We start from the raw sequence: 16,310 nt of genomic DNA on the forward strand, positions 1-16,310 counted from the left end.
TGAAATGTGACATTCTGCTAAATATAACCGTCACTGTGTACCTTGTGGCTTACTGGCTGATCCCACGCAGACCAGAAGGTTCTGCAGCTCCAACAGTACAAGTCCATGTAGATGAGGGAGGGATTCACACCAAGGACAATGGGCTGATATAAAAGGGGTCTGGGATTCAGGCTGTAGGCTCATCATCCCATCATCAGCAGCAAGGCAAGTCAGCGCTGTCGGCTTCTAGAAGTCTGCATCCTAAGATCTCAGCTATAAGATCCACTACAGTATACTGTCATATATTCTCATGTAGATTTGAAAGGTTGGATGTGGAACGTTAAGTTATATTATGTTATATTATGCCATGTTATGTTATTATGTGTTATGTTATGTTATGCTATTCATTCTTTCACAGGTTTCTGGTGTGTTGAACTCTTACTACTTTTCTTTATTTTGAGTCAAAGGATTCAGCGATATAAAAATAAGTAGGTGAGTGCTGAGTTTCACAGTATCTGTTCCCTTCAGTATCTGCTATCATGAGATCTGAACCAGGATCTAACCAGGGTGGTGTGAGATCTGAACCAGGATCTAACCAGGGTGGTGTGAGATCTGAACCAGGATCTAACCAGGGTGGTGTGAGATCTGAACCAGGATCTAACCAGGGTGGTGTGAGATCTGAACCAGGATCTAACCAGGGTGGTGTGTGTGGTTGTTTTGCCGGAGGTCAGAATGAGCACGGATGGAGAGATGGCCATCTTCGGGCCGGCAGCCCAGTACCTGAGGAAGTCCGAGAAGGAGCGGATCGAAGCTCAGTCCCGCCCCTTCGATGGCAAGACGGCATGTTTCGTCTGCGATGACAAAGAGCTGTACGTGAAGGGGCTGGTCCAGGGCACCGAGGGGGGCAAGGTCACCGTCAGGACCCTGGATGAGAGGGTAGGTGCTACCAAGGTTCTGCTGGAGCAGTCAGTCTGAACATGGGAGCAAAGGGTAGGGTAGATATTCTCCATGTCACCAAGGTCTCAACATGGGATCAATCCCATTACAGATGCTTATACTACCGTATATGTACAGTAGCAGAGGTGGTTTGGAACCACACTTACATGATAAGTAGAACTGCCTGAGTGTTGCACTAAGCCCTAATATCAACCTCGTTCCTCTAAGATGTCCTCATGGTCAAACGGTAGACTTCTGGATTACTGGTTAGGAGACCTGGGTTTGATATCCCAACAGGTTCAGTAGAAACATGCGACAACTAGTCTGTTCCTTTCTCCTATGTGATATTAATGAAAACACAATGACATCATATCATGCATTGGCTTCACTAGTGACAGATCTCTTCACCTCCAGACTGTCACAGTCAGGGAGGACCAGGTCTTTCCTATGAACCCCCCCAAGTTCGACAAGATTGAGGACATGGTCATGATGACCCACCTCAACGAGCCTTCTGTGCTGTTCAACCTCAAAGAGCGCTACACAGCATGGATGATCTACGTACGTATAATGCATCCTAGCACAGTGTGGATGATCCACGTACGTATAATGCATTATAGCACAGTGTGGATGATCTACGTACGTATAATGCATTATAGCACAGTGTGGATGATCTACGTACGTATAATGCATTATAGCACAGTGTGGATGATCTACGTACGTATAATGCATTATAGCACAGTGTGGATGATCTACGTACGTATAATGCATTATAGCACAGTGTGGATGATCTACGTACGTATAATGCATTATAGCACAGTGTGCCACTCAGTCACTCAAAATCACTTTAAGATCTGGGTTCAGTGGTGCCTCTCTTCTTCTGAAGCGATCTGAAGCAGCCTGTTTTCTACTGCTGCTTCCCCAGACCTACTCCGGGCTGTTCTGTGTGACCGTGAACCCGTACAAGTGGCTGCCGGTCTACAACCCGGAGGTGGTCAGTGCTTACAGGGGCAAGAAGAGGATGGAGGTCCCCCCTCACATCTTCGCCCTCTCTGACAACGCCTATCAGTTCATGCTGACTGGTAGGTGATCACACCTGCTACAGGTACTTGAATGAGCCTTTATTACATTGATTTTAAGTCTCTTATGTCTTTCTTTTTTGTCTTAGATCGGGAAAATCAGTCTATCCTGATCACGTAAGAGCTATTAACATTATTTCATCCACATAATAGCATATGCTCATTTATTAGCTGTACCTAAGCATACAAGCAATGCTCTGTGCTGTGAATAGAAGTCAATCTAAATATATATTGAATTTTGCCCAGCGGAGAATCTGGTGCAGGGAAGACTGTCAACACCAAGCGAGTCATCCAGTACTTTGCCACAATCGCAGTATCTGGGGGAAGTGATAAGAAGAAGGAGGTTAGCAGCAAGATCAAGGTGAGCTTTTAATCACACAACTGCAGGAAGGTAAAGTCCTTGACAGGAGCTGTGCAGAGCAGTGAGTCAGAGCAGAAAGCAGGACGGTTATGAAACATGGTCTCTGCTTCAGGGAACACTGGAAGATCAGATCATCCAAGCCAACCCTCTCCTGGAGGCTTTTGGGAACGCCAAAACTGTGAGGAATGACAACTCCTCTCGCTTTGTGAGTAAAATTGACAAATAGTGAAACTCGGCTATATTAGTACTAATAGTAGTTGTAGTAGTAGTAGTAGTAGTAGTACTTTATTGATCGCCGAGGGGATATTGCACAAGAGATTATAATATTCTTATGTGTGTTTCTCGAACAGGGCAAATTCATCAGAATACACTTTGGTACGACAGGTAAACTGGCGTCAGCAGATATAGAAACTTGTAAGTTTAATCTATCGTCTTTTCATATCAGCCTCATGCTGTTTGACATACACTTATTGAAATAACCTTTTTATTCTTCTTTGTTTTGGAAAGACCTGTTGGAAAAATCTAGAGTGACATTTCAACTGGGAGCAGAGAGAAGCTACCACATATTCTACCAGCTCACCTGCAACAAGAAGCCAGAGCTTATTGGCAAGTTCTACTGTAGCTATAGCACCCTTCACTCTCTCTTACACACACCCTTCACTCTCTCTTACTCCCCCCATCTCTCTCTCTGTCTCGGTCTATATCTGTCTGTCTGTCTGTCTGTCTGTCTGTCTGTCTGTCTGTCTGTCTCTCTCTGTGTCTCTCTTATACACACACAGAAACAAGCACACCAAGAGAGAGTCTCTACTGTAACTCCATGATATCTATTGATGAAATCTTTCTATTTCAGAGATGCTGCTCATCACCACCAACCCTTATGACTTTGCCTTCATCAGCCAGGGGGAGATCACTGTGAGGAGCATAGATGACGCGGAGGAGCTGATAGCCACTGATGTAAGTTGACTCAGTGAGATCACACACACACACACACACACATATATATATATATGTTACGGTCAATGTGAGAAAACGGGGAATGTGAGCTTTTCCCGGTTATTGCGCACATTCCCCGACCTCGCGGGGAATGTAGGAGAAACATGTGCGTTTCTCACATCTCCCGGGTATTGTGCACATTCCCCGACCTTGCGGGAGATGTGAGAAATTGGTTAGTATTTCTCACATCTCCCGCAAGGTCGGGGATTGTGCACATTAACCGGGAAATGCTTACAATTCCCAACCTTGCGGAAAATCTAGCAAAGTCCAACCGTATGCAAAACCTCTGCGCAGCCGGGTGGTGGGAGAGGGCTCGTGCGCTTAGAACGAGAGGCGCTTGACATTTTGCCCATGGTTTTCGAATACATAGCATCAATTGCATTAATGGAAACATTAAATTGGGTCTAATTATACATGTGTTGAAAGTTAAGATAATTAGCCTACAAGCCGCGAGGCTACGCAACACAATAAGCAAAACAATCTCACTGTTTCACTCGTCCCACTCATCTGTTTCACTCGCCCCGCACGGCAGGGACAAGAGAAACAATGCACATCTTCTGTTCTCGGCCGTCTTGAATTGAACTGTTACACCACAGAACGAAACTTACAACTAATAGGTTAGCAAAGGACATGTACAAGTTGTTTGTCATCAAAAAATGTAATCTCCATCTTTATTAATTTCTGTGTAAATCTGATCAAACCAAAAAGTGTTTCATTCGTCCCGGTCCTCCCCTACAGTTAATAACAGTCTGTGGTCTACCTTGAACAGTAATATAGCCTATGCTGCACACAGTGTAAGTAGTATTAGGAGGATAGGCCTACACTGGTGATGAAGTTAACAAACGCAAAAGGAACATTGCAACAACAGGGAGCTGGGAACCTCCAAAGGAACCCTACACGTTAGCTAGCCGAAAGACAGACGAAAAGACGAAAAATCTCTCTCAGGTGTGCGCCAGTAACGTTAGCCCAACTACCGTGGGTGCCTCTTATGGTGCACGCCATCTGAGGCGTCACATAGCCTAAGCCCTCTCCCACCACCCGGCTGCGCAGAGGTTTTGCATACGGTTGCGCTTTCCTAGATTTACCGCAAGGTCGGGAATTGTAAGCATTTCCCGGTTAATGTGCACAATCTCCGACCGTACGGAAGATGTGAGAAATACTAACCAATTTCGGGGAATGTGCACATTACCCGGGAGATGTGAGAAACGCACATGTTTCTTCTACATTCCCCACGAGGTCGGGGAATGTGCGCAATAACCAGGAAAAGCTCACATTCCCCGTTTTCTCACATTGACCGTAACATATATACTTACACACACACATACTCACACACAGGGTCCCTATTCAAAGTTGACGTTGACCTGTGTCTTGGTGCTGCAGGAGGCTGTTGACATCCTGGGCTTCACTGCAGAGGAGAAGGTGGGCATCTACAAGCTGACTGGCGCTGTGATGCATTATGGGAACATGAAGTTCAAGCAGAAGCAGCGAGAGGAGCAGGCGGAGCCTGACGGCACCGAGGGTGAGGGTCGTCATTCTCGTTCATTCATCACATAATGAATACAATATAATTTCTACTCAGTTTGACAATGAATGCTGTCAAAATAAACATTCTTTATTACTCCCCTTGTCCTAAAAAATGACCCACCTTCACGGAAAACCCTCCTAAACCCCAAATCTGCTTTGCATGAAGAAACAACCTGTCATTCATCACAAACGTTGTGAATATCTGGGTTTTCCTTCCTCACCGTCCAAAAAGACTGCATATAACCAGTGGACACTTCTCTTTTTTATTACAACACAATAAACGGTATAAGAATGAATAGATACAAAACAAAAACATTGGAAAAACGGGATGAGGGCAGCCTGGGGGCTGTGTGTCTCCAAGTCCACTCATAGAGTCTGAATGGGGGGCAGTCCTAACTGAATGGGTTTCAAAGGGGTTGGGAGTTTTCTCAGTTTTCTCTTCATTTTAAGACAACACAAGGGTTAATAGCTGAATAGCACATTTTGTATGGATTTATTTTCATCTAATTTAATATTAGAGTGCTGTTACTATTATGCTGTCTTAAAAACAGAGGCTGACAAAGCAGCCTACCTGATGGGTCTGAACTCTGCCGACCTGCTGAAGAATCTGTGCTACCCCAGGGTGAAGGTGGGGAACGAGTATGTCACCAAGGGCCAGAGTGTTCAGCAGGTAAGACACCGGGTGTAATGGATTTTAACTGATCTAGTCAAAAAGGATTTACCAAGATTCGCTCAAAAGGTTTAAGTCTGGTTTATTGAGAAAACAAATACGAGCGCAAGGACTTCCTGGACAACGCAACATGAGTGGTTCATCCAAAGAAGTGAAGCCTCCTGATCTTGTGCTGCCTTATATTCAAGCAAAACACAGGTACGGCGCTTCCAGGATGGGATTGGCTAATCCATTGTACGTCATATGAAATGGCAGGCGTGGCCGAGAATACAGACATGTGACATGAGAAAAGGCGGCAATTTATTGGAGACAAAGGGACAAAGGATGGTTATTCTGGAGTAGACATTTCTAGGTGTGTGGACCTCCTGGAGGCCACCCTGTCTATGTGAACGGTTGAGGGAGGTGGTGAATTACAAAAGGAGAGAGAGAACAAAGGTTTAAGGTGTTTGGAATAGAAAGGTCTTGAGGCCAGATGTAAATTCTATAACAAGGCCTCAAGTTGCTGCCGCAAAACTATAAACTCTAAATACTTATAAAAACAAAAATTAAAGGTGCAGTGTATGGTTTTTGGCAGCATCTAGTGGTGCGGTTGCAGACTGCAATCAGCTGAATACGAAGGCGGCAGCGGCCATGGAAGGCCCCGCTTCCATCTAGATACAGTACAAAGGGCTGATTCTAAGTTAACAGAAAAATGATCTTATTTTCATGGATTTTTACACTAATTAAAACCTACTCATTAATATTATATACAATGTCTGACAAGTCTACACACAATATTGCCACAGATTTCTACACCCTGCACCTTTAAAAAGAGGAGATGGAGAAGAGAAACCAAAATCAGAAAGCATGCTTACCAGGCTACTAAGAGTTACATTCTCCAGATTTTGGGGACTATCCTCCTCAAATGGCCCACTGAGAATAAATATCCTGTTTGGTACCTCCAGGTGTATAATTCCATCGGAGCTCTGGCCAAGTCTGTCTATGAGAACATGTTCTTTTGGATGGTGGTGCGGATCAACCAACAACTGGACACTAAGCAGTCCAGACAGCACTTCATCGGAGTCCTGGACATCGCTGGCTTTGAGATATTTGATGTACATTATGTGCTCAGCATGTTCATGCCTTTTATCTCTAATGTCTTTTGAATTTATACATTGAAAGGTAATGGATTCATATTGTTTTTTTTTAGTTCAACAGTCTGGAACAGCTGTGCATCAATTGCACCAATGAGAAACTGCAGCAGTTCTTCAACCACCACATGTTTGTGTTGGAGCAAGAGGAGTATAAGAAGGAAGGAATTGAGTGGGAGTTTATTGACTTTGGCATGGACCTGGCTGCCTGCATCGAGCTTATCGAGAAGGTAATGTGTAAGACTGCGTGCATCTATTAAACTTAATTAGAATATCTAATGCACTATAAAAGACCTGTAATTAAATTATTTCCAACTCTTTTTTCCAAGCCAATGGGCATCTTCTCTATCCTCGAAGAGGAGTGTATGTTCCCCAAGTCAACAGACACCTCTTTCAAAAACAAGCTCTGTGACCAGCACCTTGGAAAGAACAACTGCTTCTTGAAGCCCAAGCCTGTTAAAGGCAAGGCCGAGGCCCACTTCTCCCTGGTGCACTACGCCGGCACCGTGGACTACAACCTTACCGGCTGGCTGGACAAGAACAAGGACCCCCTGAACGAGTCAGTTGTGCAGCTCTACCAGAAGTCCCCAGTAAAAATCCTGTCCATGCTCTATGCAAGCTTCTCCGGAACAGATGGTAACTCTGTATTCTATAGTCTTACGATTACTGTACTTTGCTTTAACCCTTAGGAGTAGATTAAATCACGTGACTGATTCAACACGGTGCAGAATGTAAACAAACCACAGTATGAAAAATAACTATCAGCTCATAAAGGCGAGATTGTGCTGAAAAAAAATATACCAAATTTGCCATAGTAAACATTTTAAATGTGATATATAAAGTCAAAATCAAAAGTAGCCAAAATAGCCCAAAACTCCTAAGGGTTAAATATAAGCGTAATAACATATTCTGTATCTCCCACAGCTCATTACAGACATGTCATTTTGTGGTACACATGATAATGCAGCTAGACTTTTTCTTTAGTAGTATGTCATCCTTGTTTGTGCAGAGGCGGGCGCAGGTGGTAGTGGCACCAAGAAAGGCACTAAGAAGAAGGGTGCATCTTTCCAGACGGTGTCTGCTCTGTTCAGGGTGAGGGGTTTATCCAGACCATAAAACATTTATACAGTAAAAGTCATATATGAAATCTGTTTAGTTACATTCTGTTTCTTTCATTTTCAGGAGAACCTTGGCAAGCTTATGACTAATTTAAGAACTACCCATCCTCACTTTGTCCGATGCTTGATTCCCAATGAGATAAAAACGCCAGGTACCAAACACCAACTTTCCCCAAGACGAAACCTCACTGAGCAAACAATTCTTTATAAAAGAATAGAGTGTCCATGGTATATATTTCGATGCAGGTATTATGGAGAACCCCCTGGTGATCCACCAGCTGCGCTGTAACGGTGTGCTGGAGGGCATTCGGATCTGCAGGAAGGGATTCCCCAGCAGGATCATCTATGGAGACTTCAAACAGAGGTAAGTTAAGGCTAAGAATATTAAGTGGGAGTGGTTCCATGACTTCACGCTCTGTTACTTTGTTGCCCGAAGGGGCTGATCTTACCCTGCTCCTTCGGCTTTGTGAGTTCATATGTTGTGGCAGATAATCAGATGTACAGTATCTGGGAAAAACCTGGATACCTCCCATTACCCCAAAACTGGTACATATACAGGATTATACAAGGACTATTCCAGTCCAGATGCACTTATTTTCATGCAGTGTTTTTCCAGAGACCCGGTCTCAAATCACACCCATGCCACGATTCATTAGTCATCCACCTACACATCCCTCTATATCAGGTACAGGATCCTGAACGCCAGTGCCGTCCCTGAGGGACAGTTCATGGACAACAAGAAGGCAGCTGAGAAACTGCTGGGCTCCATAGACGTGGACCATACCCAGTACAAGTTTGGACACACCAAGGTACTTCAAAGCTCACAGGTCACCGGGGGCACATCTCAAAACATTCAGACATTCAAACAAACAAAAAAGTAGAATCTTAAATTCCATGTGGGTAAAGGAACCTTTCATGTTGTCAGGTGTTCTTTAAAGCCGGTCTGCTGGGGGCTCTGGAGGAGATGCGAGATGAGCGTCTTGCCCAGGTGGTGACCTCCACCCAGGCCCTGTGTCGAGGCTACGTGGTCAGGCTGGAGTACAGGAAGATGGTGGCCAGAAAGTAAACACCTACTGTCACTCTACCCCTCCTCATATATTGGGTTCACCTAAAAAAGCAGAGAGGGTGACAGAGAAGGCTTGGACAATATCCAACAAGATCAGGTCAGACATGTGCTGGGCAATGAGTGAATGCCCCTGGTTGTGTTTTGACAGGGAGTCCATCTACACCATCCAGTACAACATCCGCTCCTTTATGAATGTAAAGACCTGGCCATGGATGAAGCTCTACTTCAAGCTGAAGCCTCTCCTGAAGAGCGCTGAGTCCGAGAAGGAGATGGCTCAGATGAAGGTAGACTTCACCAAGCTCAAGGAAGACCTGGTCAAATCGGAGAGCAGGCGGAGGGAGCTGGAGGAGAAGATGGTTTCTGTTGTACAAGAGAAGAATGATCTTCTTCTTCAGGTTCAGGCAGTACGTACCCCCAAAATGCCTCAACAAGCACAGAGAATTAGCACTACAAAATGTCATTAGCTGAACAAATGGACTAGCACCAATCATTATAGTTACCTTCAGTTGTCGGCTGACATCCAAATTCATCCAGGTTGTTACTTGTTAGAATCAGGAAGTAAACAATCTCAACCTAATGACCTCATTGATGTTTTTTGGTGACCGCCTAGGAGTCTGACAACCTGCTGGATGCTGAGGAGAGATGCGAAGGTCTGATCAAGAGTAAGATCCAGATGGAGGCCAAGCTGAAGGAGACGACGGAGAGGTTGGAGGATGAAGAGGAACTGAACGCAGAGTTGACAGCTAAGAAGAGGAAGCTGGAGGATGAGTGCTCCGAGCTGAAGAAGGACATGGATGACCTAGAACTCACCTTGGCCAAAGTAGAAAAGGAGAAACATGCCATTGAGAATAAGGTGAATTATAGTATCTACTATCAATAGGTCACAGGTCAAGGTTATGGTTATGGTTATTATAGTATATCCCATCAATAGGTCATAATGAAGTAAAGCAACAACAGTGATTTCACAATTTCATAATTGCAGGTGAAAAATCTAATTGAGGAGATCATGGCCCAAGATGAGAATGTCACCAAGCTGTCTAAGGAGAAGAAAGCACTCCAAGAGGCACACCAGCAAACCCTGGATGACCTGCAGTCAGAAGAAGACAAAGTCAATATTCTGAGCAAAGCCAAATCCAAACTTGAGCAACAAGTGGATGATGTGAGCTATTGCACACTAAAATGAATTTTGCACTATACCTGATTCACAAGGTGTAGTATATATATATATATTTATATATATGTGTGTGTGTTATAGCTGGAGGGGTCTCTGGAGCAAGAGAAGAAGGTTCGAATGGACCTGGAGAGGGCCAAGAGGAAGCTGGAGGGAGATCTGAAACTGGCACAAGAGTCCTTGATGGACCTGGAGAATGAGAAGCAGCAGCAGAATGAGAAGATAAATAAGTAAGAGGTCTTCTCTCTTTCAGGTACAACTGTTCGGGATCAAACCCTGGTTTTATCTCATGCTGTCATCAACAGGAAAGATTTTGAGCTGTCTCAACTGCAGACTAAGGTGGAGGATGAACAGAACCTTGCCACTCAACTTCAGAAGAAAATCAAAGAGCTTCAGGTGAAGAATTCTGCAGTTGCAAATACTTGGGGTGTTAGTGATTTATCAGTTGCAGAGATTTGAATAATGTGGGACGGACAGCAATGCATTTTGATTCCAAGTTTACACTCTTTTTGAAGGCCCGTATTGAAGAACTGGAGGAGGAGATTGAGGCTGACCGTTCTGCTCGAGCCAGGGTGGAGAAGCAAAGGACAGATCTCTCCAGGGAACTTGAGGAGATCAGCGAGAGGCTTGAAGAAGCTGGAGGAGCCACTACTGCTCAGATTGAGATGAACAAGAAGCGTGAGGCGGAGTTTCAGAAGCTCCGTCGAGACCTGGAGGAGTCATCGCTGCAGCATGAGGCCACCTCCGCAGCTCTGCGTAAGAAGCATGGCGACAGCGTGGCAGAGCTGGGGGAGCAGATTGACAATCTCCAGAGAGTCAAGCAGAAGCTGGAGAAAGATAAGAATGAGCTGCGACTGGAGGTGGATGACCTGTCCAGCAACATGGAGGCCATGGCCAAGGCTAAGGTAAGTTAAAGGGATAGTCCGTCTACATTTGAGGAGCTGAAATGAGGGAGGCTGAGAGGTTCATCATAAAGAAACTGCAGTGAAAATCCTTTACTTTTTGAGTTTTTTCATGACTTTGTAGGTCAACTTGGAAAAAATGTGCCGTTCCCTGGAAGATCATCTGACTGAAATGAAAGCCAAAGCGGAGGAGCATCAGAGGCTGATCAATGACCTCACAACTCAGAAAGCCAGACTGCAAACTGAGAATGGTAACATTGTGTACACAATATCTAAATATTTAAACCAATAACATAAAATGCTCAGTCAAATATTCCTTGATTTTTCAGGAGAAATATCCCGTCGGCTTGAAGAGAAAGATTCCCTAATGTCCCAGCTAATGCGAGGGAAACATGCCTATATTCAACAAGTTGAGGAGCTCAAAAGACTCCATGAGGAGGAGCTCAAGGTAGGCTATAGCCTACTTAATGCATGCAATGTATGAGGGAGGTAAACTCAAACTTAGCGAATAGGGCTAGTAATCAGAAGTGTACCTGTTCGAAAGGCCAAGGCTGACTTAGCTTATTCTTTTAAAACAAGGCTAAGAATGCTCTGGCACATGGTTTGCAATCATCCCGCCATGACTGTGACCTCCTGAGGGAGCAGTTTGAGGAGGAGCAGGAGGCCAAGGCGGAGCTCCAGAGGGGCATGTTCAAGGCCAACACTGAGGTGGCACAGTGGAGAACCAAGTATGAGACTGAGGCCATCCAGAGGACTGAGGAGCTGGAGGAGGCCAAGTAAGGGTCATCTTAATATGCCTTTCACAAGAAGACATATATTACTGAGTCTCATGGTGATACGCCCTGACAGGAAAAAGCTGGCTCTGCGTCTGCAGGAGGCCGAGGAGGCGGTGGAGGCCATCAACTCCAAGTGCTCCTCTCTGGAGAAGACCAAGCAGAGGCTGCAGGGAGAAGTAGAGGACCTGATGATGGATGTGGAGCGATCCAACGCTGCAGCTGCCGCCCTGGACAAGAAACAGAGGAACTTTGATAAGGTATGAGATCACCAAACTACTTTCACAGGTCATGCTCCAGCATTTATAAATGTTTGTATAAAGTGTAGACTGTAGAGTCTGTAAGTGTTCACCAGAGGTTTGATGGATTTGTTGGCCAGAAATGTACTTGAAGTACGTTGACCACAAAATCAATGTGCAAGTGTACAGTAAAGATGGCCTTGCTGTACATTTACAGCAGCAGTGTGACACAAGCCTGTTTTTGTTTTAATTAGTTTGTTTGTTTGATTGTAAGAGAATCTTCCACAGCAGCCTGTAATGTTTGTTTGCTGTTAGCCTGTAATGAAGCTGTTAATGCTGTTTTGTGCAGGTCTTGTCTGAGTGGAAGCAGAAGTACGAGGAGAGCCAGGTGGAGCTGGACGCAGCTCTGAAGGAAGTCCGTTCTATGGGAACAGAGAATTTCAAGATGAAGAACGCCTACGAGGAAACTCTAGACCATCTCGAAACTCTCAAACGTGAAAACAAGAACCTGCAACGTATGTTCAAGGATATTTATTCCCCAAAATACTATATCTTTACATAGTTTTGTGTCTTAAATGTTAGAGTAATCACATCATGTTCTGGGCTCTAGAGGAAATTATGGATATCACAGAGCAGCTTGGAGAGGCAGGGAAAACAATCCATGAGCTTGAGAAGTCCAAGAAGCAGACTGAGCAGGAGAAGACCGAGGCCCAGACTGCCCTGGAGGAGGCTGAGGTCATGATTAAAAACACACTCTGTATTTTAACGTAAGACCTTGATCTGCATGTATGAAACAGCACAGCACCACCTGCGTAGCTCTGTGGTAGCCCTGTTTACAAACGCAGCTTTGCGGTCTGTTGCAGTGGCAGTTCTCGGGGTACTCCAGAAAGCGGATTTAATGAAAACTCAATTGAATTCAATTGAACCTCAGGGTTAGCAAATTCAGTTTTCAATAAACCCGCTTTCTGGAATATTCCCTGGACCCTGCTCATACTGTGTGCTTTCTTTCTCAAAGCTGTGTTGTAAGCAGAGCTAACTAGCTGGGGCCAGTGCCACTGTTTCACACATCACGGACCAGGGCAGCGTATTGGTATGACATACCAGGTACGTAGATACATTTTGACTGCATGACTGCTATGCTATTCTGATGTCTCTCAGGCCACCCTGGAACACGAGGAGTCTAAGATCCTGCGTGTCCAGCTGGAGCTGAACCAGGTGAAGTCCGAGGTGGACAGGAAGATAGCCGAGAAGGACGAGGAGATGGACCAGCTGAAGAGGAACAGCCAGAGAGTGATCGACTCCCTGCAGAGCACTCTGGACTCTGAGTTCAGGAGCAGGAACGATGCTCTGAGAGTCAAGAAGAAGATGGAGGGAGACCTCAATGAGATGGAGGTACAGCTGAGCCATGCCAACAGGCAGGCTGCTGAGGCCCAGAAACAGCTGAGGAACGTCCAAGTCCAGCTGAAGGTGAGCTGAGGGAAATACTCACACAAGAACTTTGGATACTGCATTATGAATCAGAATAAATAACATAATACTTAATATATATACGTATTCCTATACTAATGAAAACATATTCCTATTAAGGAAGCCCAGATTCACCTGGACAACGCCCTGAGAAGCAGTGATGACCTGAAGGAGCAGGCGGGCGTTTGTGAGCGCCGGAGCGCCCTGCTGCAGGCGGAGATAGAGGAGGTCCGGGCTGCTCTGGAGCAGACGGAGAGGAGCCGCAAGGCAGCCGAGCAGGAGCTGGGGGACGCCAGCGAGAGAGCGTCTCTGCTGCACTCCCAGGTCCAGTACTCCTCAACTCGCCAGTCTCAAACCAAGAAACTCAAACATTTTATCATGAGAAAGAAATAAGAAAGTCACAAATATCGTCTGTCTTTGTGTCCTGCCATTTGACCTTCCTAAGATTGTTGAGGCAAATGAAAGTCTTCTCTTCTCAAGCCATCTTACTTGGTGAGATAAAGGTGGCATTGCTTTAACTTGTATTTCTTAACTAACACCTCTGACAGAACACAAGTCTGATCAACAGCCGTAAAAAGCTGGAGGCGGACCTAACCCAGGTCCAGAGTGAGGCAGAGGACAGAGCCCAGGAGGCCATGAACGCTGAGGAAAAAGCTAAGAAGGCCATCACCGACGTAAGACGCACAATATAATACAATGTGATGCGATGCGATGCGATGCTATGCTATGCTATGCTATGCTATGCTATGCTATGCTATGCTATGCTATGCTATGCTATGCTATGCTATGCTATAAAATACAATACAATAAAGTACAGGACAACTTAATTGGTCAATTTTCGGATAATATATTTTCTCTAATTATTCAGCCACATGAAACTCTCCTGTGATTCTTGTCTCAGGCAGCCATGATGGCTGAGGAGCTGAAGAAGGAGCAGGACACCAGCGCTCACCTGGAGAGGATGAAGAAGAACCTGGAGGTCACAGTCAAGGACCTGCAGCACCGTCTGGACGAGGCTGAGAACCTGGCCCTGAGGGGAGGCAAGAAACAACTGCAGAAACTGGAGTCCAGGGTAGCATAGATAAATCCCTCATCTGAAAATAATGTACCTGTTCCATTGACATTGTGGATGAGTAGGCCTGTACCGCCATGGTTTTGTTTCACCAGGTGAGTGAGCTGGAGAGCGAGCTGGAGTCTGAGCAGAGGCACGGCGCAGACGCTGTGAAAGGAGTGCGCAAGTTTGAACGCAGGATCAAGGAGATCACCTATCAGGTAACCTTGAGGCCCACATTCATGGCTGGTTAGTGTTGCACACATTGTGATCGTGATTGTGATCTTGTGCGTCATGGGGCGTATCAGTGTGAGGATTTATAATTCTAAGGTTATTGGTTTCAGTCCCACTGGGATCACATACTGTACTGTAGACCCTGTCCATTAAAAGCATTCCGTAGTTTATCAATCAGCAGGTCTGTTTAGTGTTTTCCCTCTGACATGTTGACAGTCTGAGGAGGAGAAGAAGAACGTCATCAGACTCCAGGAGCTGGTGGACAAGCTGCAGCTAAAGGTCAAGTCCTACAAGAGACAGGCTGAGGAAGCAGTGAGTATCTCTACTCCTCCATTGTTCTGAGGGAACATTGTTCTGAGGGAACATTGTTCTGAGGGAAGCCCCAGTTAAAATGCTGAAACGTCATGGAATACTCCAATATGTGATTTGACAGGAGGAGCAGGCCAACACCCACCTGGCCAAGTTCAGGAAGGTGCAGCATGAGCTGGAGGAGGCCGAGGAGCGGGCCGACATCGCCGAGTCTCAGGTCAACAAGATGAGGGTCAAGAGTCGAGACATAAACAAGGTGAGTTGATTCAGTAGGCAGGTTACTGTACGTTATGGCTCTTTTTTGTTTTATTTTTTACAAAAGTAAAACTGAAACATTAAAACCTTTTCTCTTTATCTTCTAGGGAAAAGACAGTGGGGAGTAGTTGGATGAAATGTAATGTAAAAAAAAAAGAAGTAAACGCAACATACTCTTAACAATAGTATTTATGGTTTGCAGTAGATGATGTATGTTGCCCTTATTGAAATAAAATTCATGATTGCTCAATTAATGGTCCAGAGTAACTTCCTTCATGTTATAAGGATAAAGTAAACTACACATACTAAACTCAAGATAAGTGTCTCTCTGTGTGTGTGTGTGTGTGTGTGTGTGTGTGTGTATGTGTGTGTGTGTGTGTGTGTGTGTGTGTGTAACATACAGTACAGTATACAGTATCTATAGTTTCAAGGTTTAGTGTTTTCACTTATGACTATGATAAGCCATTTCTCTGGTACCCCTGCACACTCAATATTGGTACAGGCATGGTTCACTCTATACAACCCCTTACAGGTGTACTGTATTTGATTGACAGCCACTCAGGACAGGACTCGGCTGGAAACAGGTATACGCAGAGCATCTAAAATCATGGGCTGTGGTCTCCCCTCGCTGTCTTCTATCTACTCCACCAGAATAGTTAGGAAGGCTAAAGAGATCACAGCTGATCCCTCTCATCCAGCTCACCACCTAATTAATCTGCTCCCATCAGGAAGGAGACGCAGGAGCATTAGATAAAGAACAACTCGCTTCAGGGATGGCACCTGGGGGGCGGCTGTAGCTCAGTTGGTAGAGCGGGTCGTTCAATGATCGAAGTGGTTCGAATCCCAGCTCAGACTGTCTACATGTCGAAGTGTCCTTGAGCAAGACACTTAATCCCAAATTGCTCCCAATGAGCAGGTTAGCACCTTGCATGGCAGCTACCGTCATTGGTGTGTGTGTGTGAATGGGTGAATGAGAGGCCATTGTAAAGCGCTTTGAGTGCCGCTAAGGTGGAAAAGCGCTATATAAGTGCAGTCCATTTATCATTTACCATCACC

General features: G+C 45.2%; 1 pseudogene across 1 annotated transcript; it reads left to right on the forward strand.

The window, feature by feature from the left end:
- The first annotated feature begins 711 nt into the window (after positions 1–711).
- LOC311324049 (myosin heavy chain, fast skeletal muscle-like) lies at positions 712–15,264 on the forward strand (annotated as a pseudogene). Its single transcript has 38 exons — positions 712–915; positions 1,330–1,473; positions 1,838–1,994; positions 2,081–2,108; positions 2,238–2,352; positions 2,465–2,557; positions 2,703–2,766; positions 2,860–2,970; positions 3,203–3,306; positions 4,726–4,864; positions 5,421–5,539; positions 6,484–6,633; positions 6,729–6,899; positions 6,999–7,305; positions 7,679–7,761; positions 7,852–7,939; positions 8,034–8,151; positions 8,473–8,596; positions 8,713–8,849; positions 9,002–9,257; positions 9,464–9,706; positions 9,836–10,012; positions 10,109–10,254; positions 10,330–10,420; positions 10,540–10,929; positions 11,051–11,177; positions 11,256–11,374; positions 11,506–11,702; positions 11,776–11,959; positions 12,288–12,453; positions 12,549–12,673; positions 13,097–13,405; positions 13,526–13,729; positions 13,954–14,079; positions 14,307–14,477; positions 14,573–14,677; positions 14,907–15,002; positions 15,124–15,264. The product of its transcript is annotated as a myosin heavy chain, fast skeletal muscle-like (transcript).
- Positions 15,265–16,310: the final 1,046 nt, after the last annotated feature.

Source organism: Borostomias antarcticus (genome assembly GCF_949987555.1).
Source record: "Borostomias antarcticus genome assembly, chromosome: 22".
Classification (NCBI taxonomy): Eukaryota; Metazoa; Chordata; class Actinopteri; order Stomiiformes; family Stomiidae; genus Borostomias; species Borostomias antarcticus.